The sequence below is a fragment of the Podarcis pityusensis genome (assembly GCF_964106645.2).
Source record: "Podarcis pityusensis genome assembly, chromosome: 3".
NCBI lineage: Eukaryota > Metazoa > Chordata > Lepidosauria > Squamata > Lacertidae > Podarcis > Podarcis pityusensis.
The window spans coordinates 75830023-75836702 of NC_138026.1; positions in this window are offsets into that span (position 1 = coordinate 75830023).

A 6680-nucleotide genomic window follows, 5' to 3' on the forward strand; every position below is an offset into this window, starting at 1 on the left:
GTGTGACTCACAGAATCGCAGAATTGTAGAGCTGGAAGGGACCCCAAGGGTCATCTAGTCCAACCACCTGCAATGCGGGAAACACAGCTAAAGACTTCCTGACAGATGGACATCCGACATATGCTTAGAAACTTCCAATGAAGGAGAATCACCACCTTCCGAGGTTGTCTGTGTTGTGGAGGGTGGGGTGATTTAAAAAACTCTTTATTTATTTTTATTTTTAAAATTCAGATTAAAATTTTACAGTCACATATTAAACAAACAAAATAAAAACAAGATTCCAAGGAATATCTTGGACTTCCCTCCTCCCCTTTGTGGGTCCTATTGTTAATCATTTCCTCCTGCATCTTTTATGATAATCAAAATCTTTTACGTCTCCATTGTGTCCAAAATTCACCAGTAAGGTACAAGTGAAATTCCAATCCAACTAATGATTTTAACTATTTACCATGGTTTTTAAGATAGGTTATAAATTTTCACCATTCCTTATTAAAATTTTGGTCTTCCTGATTTCTGATTCTTCCAGTCATTTTAGCCATTTTGGCATAATCCATCAACTTGATCTGCCATTCTTAAAAATAAATGAATTAATCCTCCTGTCAGACTGGGAATATCCCCTCACTCACTCAAGTTTAGAATATCCCACCAGTCTTCAGCATAGTTGCTTTTCTTTCAGCAAAGTAAGTGGCTCGTGTATATGTCAAGCAAAGCTTTAATAATAAAGAAAATTGTAACACGATAACCTACTGTCTGAGAGAAACTAAAACAACATCATGAGGCGAGAATGACAGTTGGCCTCTCTAACTGAACTAAACTGAACACCCGAAGGGAGGGGCTGATTCCAGTGCACAATGCTGAAGCCCCGCCCACCAGATAACAGACATTCTACTAATCAAATTAGGCCCCAGTGTTTTTCTTACATTTTGTTCCACTGTCAAACAGCTCTTACTGTCAGAAAGTAATTCCTAATGTTTCCCTACCCCCTCTCTGGGTATCATTTTAACCCTTCCATTTCCAAAGAGCATTGCCTTTTATATCTGTAATCTAGATCTGGAGCACCTCAAGAGAAATGGGAGGATTTAACTCTTCCCCCCTCCCATGCTATGGCGGCTCTGTCCCCACCCTCTCTCTTGGTTGCCTGCGGTGCCTGACAAGCAGTATGGACCAACACTTGTGAATGATCCAGGCCAGAGGACTAGTTTGGCAATTCAAGTGGCTCCCCGGGCATGAGTCAGAGTAGCCTTGGGTTGTTCTAATGGGATGTAGGTTGGTCATACACACATCACACAACAGCGGCTTAAGCCCACAGGCACGTCCTTCCCTGGGAGATGTTTTATTTTTTGATGATGTCAGTTATGAAAATGATAAAGCATAAAAAGAAGAGAAAACTCAGGTAACAATACCTGTCAGTTTAAAAAAAGATTCAAAAGAGGCAATGGGCAAATAATACCTTTCTTAGGACCAGTTAAGTGCTCATTATTTTCTGATGATTTAGCTGGGTTGCTAACAAGGATTCTTTTGTTTTTATGGCATAGTGTATATTAATGCTTTTACATTAAGTCACTTGGATACCTTTGAGTAACAAGGAATTAACTAGTATAACAACAACAACAACAACAACAACAACAACAACAACAACAACATGTTGTACGCCACACCAATTTCTGAGTGGTGTGAGATTTCAGGGTTTCAGGGTTCTGTCCTGTCTTCACACACACACACAACCTGAGCCTAAGATGGAAGGATCACAGCATTAACACCACAAAAGGGTCTTGTAACTATAATCTGATACCTTTAAGACCATAGGTTATATAGTTATATGCACAGGGCAAAAAGAATGCAAAAAGAGATCAAATTAGCCCTATTCATAATGCATTGGGAGCTGGTAAGCAATGCTTTTAGCACTTTGACTCCTGAGAAATGTTCCTCTTTTAAAAGAATATTTGATCTACTACCAGTCTGAAGTGAAATAGGGTGCTGACCATGTGTTCGAGCTCTAAACACACACACATGTGGAGGCAAACCATGCAAACTAAACACTCAGTTTAGTTTAAACCAAGTTCCCTTACTAAACAACGAGTTTCCATATTTCTAAAAGAAAAAATACAATAGCTGTATTCAGACTATAGACTGGATCCAGGCCTGTTCTTCCATTGTACGGGCTGGCATTTGCAGAAGAGACTGAGATCCAGTGCTAGATCCGTCCCCCACCCCGCAAGGAAAGGGAAATGATTTTTTGTCAACTCTGCCTGAAGCTTTCCCTTATTATTCCAAAGGGTACCCCAATACTCCAGGGCAGATTTGGGATAGTGCAGGGGGAAGGAAGTAGTGACAAAAAAGATCTTCCTGCTTCTCTAGTGGAGTATCCCATAAGTGGAGTTGCACTCCTAGGCTTCCTGGATTCAGACCACATAGGGCACTGCTGAAATTTGATAGCCCAAAGTCCAGCATTGACCTATATTCTGACATCCTTAGACAGCAAATCTGAATAGACATAATCTGATCTCTTTTTGCATGTTTTTCTCTACCAAAAAAAAAAGTTTGTAGGCTGATTTAAATGCCACCAAACCCATTTGAAGCACTGGAGCAAGTTCTGCTGATTATGTGTATTGGCTTAAATCTTTTATCAGAAAGTTGGTTTACATTTTGAAACAAGTTCTGTAATTGGGAGCGTTTAAAACGTCTGCTTGCAATTTACATATTTTTCTGGGTCGTTTTTTTCTTTCTCATTTCAGTTTACAATACCTAATTTGCTAAAATCCCCATCTGTCACAATAAAGACACTTTTACAGCAGCATTTTTCTTCTGGAAATGTCAGTATGCCTCTCAAATGTCAATTTAGCACCACGTCATTCACGTAGCATACAGGCCTCCAGAGGAGAGAAGACAAAATTCATGTATCAGAAGGGTGTGGCTTTCCATTTTTGAGGAGTAGGGAAGGAACCCAGGAATGGTTCCTATCAAATGAAGTTGCAGGAACGGGGGGAGGGGTTGTGGCACAACTGGCATAGCTTAAAGAAAGAAAAAGGAGGAGATAAGTGATGGACCCATGGAAATTGTGCCAGAGTATGGCCTGTGCATCTGAAGCAGAAGCAGTCAAGCCAGGGCCGTCTTTAGCAGATGCGGCACTGGGGTGCAAATATCCGCCCAGCACCCCAAATTTACCATGGATAGTGGGGGAGGGGCAAGCTGCACACTGCCAGCCATGGGGGGGTGCAACCCCCCCATGCTGCTGCGGGACAGCAATCCCCGCAGAGGCTTGGGAAGGAATCTGCCGCCTGCCAGCCATATAGTTGGCGGGGTGCAGCTAGCGCGCGTGCAGGGAAAGGGGAGGCTGGCAGCAAAGCCGCGCAGCTCCCCCATTCGCTGGGGCAGCCCTGAGAGGCCTGCACCCTGGCACAACACACCACTAAGCCCTATGGGAAAGACGGCTCTGAGTCAAACAACATATAGGGCAGAATTAGAATCACATATGAGGAGTCCAGAGGGGGGAAAAACATCGCTAACATGAAGAGAAATATCTTCTCCCACCACTATGTTCAACTGTGGATTGTCTTTCAGCTCAGTTCATAAGCATTCACAATCCCCAAATCAATCCCATTTTCGAACGTGTTTCTGAGATCCATGACCATGAATGAAAATGCACCGTAAAAACTATCACCACTACTAATGCATCTATATATTGAGAGTAGACGTGTGTCCTACTTTACAAAGGGCAGTCCTCTGTCTATTTTTAGGGGTTGTCCAGCCCAAACCTGGTTAAGAGACAAATAATCAAAAAATGGAGAACAGCAGCCTTGACCTAGCAGTGGTGAGAAAGGAATTACTTGAGGGGAAAGGGGCTAAGGGAAATTGACATGTGTTTGGTAGGGCTAGTAACTTGACTTTACAAATCAGCCTTATGCTAGCGTCTGTATTTGAAAGCAACTGCTATTTAAAAGAACAATAGCCTCTTAAAAGCAAGCATAAGTCTTAAAGAAACAATTTAAACATAGTATTTACTTTATTTTTTATTGACTATAAAGGTAAAATGAACATCTTGTTATTTTTATTGACTTATAAAGTGTGTCAGGTTGGTTGTATCATGTCTAAAGTACCACAGGTTATCATTAAAGATGTTGGTAAACTGCATAGTTTAGCTATATGAAGCTAAAGAAGCTGGTTCTCAACATATAAGGAGGGATAACTCCCCACAAGGAGAACAAAAATGAAAGAAACAGCAAATGTCTATAGATTGCCTTTCATAGATTTCATAACAAATGGACCATGCTCATTATCATTTTCCATTTGTTATGAAATTGAAAAACATTAGTTAAGTAATAGTATTCATCCAGTGGAGATTCCTTTTCCAAACAGCAGCTGTAGGAACTAACTGTTATTAAGTTACCTTCATCTGATTTACAAACCTGGACTTATCATTATAATTCAGATTCAGAGGAGGCAGAGGAAGGACATATCCAGATACATTTTAAACAAACGGTAACAAAATGTTCAATTTAAATGAAACTGAAAAGAGGACCATTGTATGAACTTTCCAAAAAAAAAAAAAATGCACGAGGAATGTCATTTATCCATACTTCGACACAGTTGATCTTTTTAAAATGAGAATAGGGTGGTTGTCTATTTTGATTCATAAAGTAATTAAAGAATCCCAACTGGAATGAGAAGAGTCCTGTTTAACCAGTTTCTTCATCAAACTTTCCAGGGAACAAAGAACTTTTTTTTTTAGTTAAATCGAACAACCTGAAACTGTTTTCTCTATACTGAAGGTTCCAGAAGGAAAAGGTTAAATCACTCATCAAGGAGAAAGGAATACCACCTATTTTTTTAAAAATAAGTCATATGAGATGAGGTCACATGCATAGTGGTTGCATGCTATCATATGCCTTCCATGACACTTAAATGGAGTGCATTGTCTGGAGAGGGAATAATATCAGAATATTTTTTTATCATGGTCTTCAAAGAATTCTAAGCACAGTGAAGATATTTACTGGTCTGAAAAGGTCCGCTGGCTTCATTCCTGCAAAGGATTGAAGAACTGAATAACAATACAGAATTAATTGTATTTTCACACACACACACCACCAAATTTAGCATGGATTTGTGTATTCAAAATGGTGCCAAAATTAGACAAAAATCCACGGGAGTACTCACTGACTGTGAACCAGACAAAAAGCCTGAATGCTTTAGTCTTCTGTGGCATCACCCAGACACTACCCACAAGTGTCTCATTAATTTAAACAGTCTCTAACATGACTATTAACTAGCTGACACCTCTGAGGCATAATTTTAAGGGAGGCTTCGAATGAGATCCAAAATTCTTCCTGTTCTTATTGTTATTTCACATCTTCACAGAAGGCTTCATGATTATTGGTTTGGAACATTAACATGCAAATGATAGAGGAAGCAATAGATATTTAAATGTACAGTGTCAGCTCAACACAAAAGATCTTCTGGAGCAAAATCACAGTATTTCCCTTTGAGTAGGTGAAATAAAAAATGAATGGAAGTGTGTTTGTGCGTGTGTGTGCGCGCACACATGCACACATACACACACATAGAAAAGGGGGATCCTGCATTTATTTCTACCCATGCTTTGTTGCTCATCCTGGATAGAAAGGCTGTTAGCTGGGGGGGGGGTGTGGAGGGAGGAAGAATGGTGAAATAGTCATTAATGTAAATGTAACCCTCAGCTCACTTTTGGCTTAGCAGATGTCAAGGATACTTGTAGCACTAAAAATCTGTGCTGGTTTTGGAAAGAAGAGCAACAAAGCAGAGCGTTCCTTCTACAGCCTTTGTCATTTAGAGAATCAGCATCTTTCACACAAAATAACAGAGTGAAGGAAGTGTAAAGGAGGATGAAACATGGACAGAATGTCAAATACCTCCCTTCTTTAAATATGAAATGCAGGTGTTTGTCTTCTCCGTTTGGTTTAGGGCTGATTCACATAAACATCAGGCTTGCCATTGTGGCCTCTTGACAAGCCTGGGTGTGCGTTGGCTCCCTGCCGGCAACCAGGCAGTTGAGTACAGGCCAGCCACCACACCATGAAACCACATGCTGACACACCCACACACAAACCCCGAATACTGCTTGGTTTGGTGGTTTTACACAACTGGCTCACCATGGGCAGGAAGCTATGAGCACTGATGTGCAGGCTTTCAAAGGGGACTAACACATACTTGGGTGCTTCTGTGATTTTTTTGTTTCAGAGAGGCTGGAGAAAAGACTCTGCAGCCTGTTTCCTGGTCTGGTAAAGAGCAATCAGACTGTACCATGGTGCATGGAAAATAAATATTTGGATGATTGTCCACCTGCCTCCCAGGGACAAAATAAAATGAAGAACCCTTTGTGTGGTTGCTAAGATGACTGATTGTAGTTAGAAGCTCAAGGCCTCTCTAATCTGTTTTTATCCTAGAAACAGTGTATGTTCATTCACAATATGTGACTTTCATTAATATATGGATTTCATGCACATTTTCCCTAATAGAAGCATGCGTTGATGAACTAAAGTGCGCTGCACTGCAAAATTCAAAGAAATATAAAATCTGAAGGACAATTGTGTTTTGGTTCATGAAATGTGCAAACCAAATTTATTTTCTCCCCATCCTGATCTGGAACACAGTTTGAAAACCAGTGTTCTTGTTATGAAAGGGTGAGACTGTTGTTGTTTTCAGAT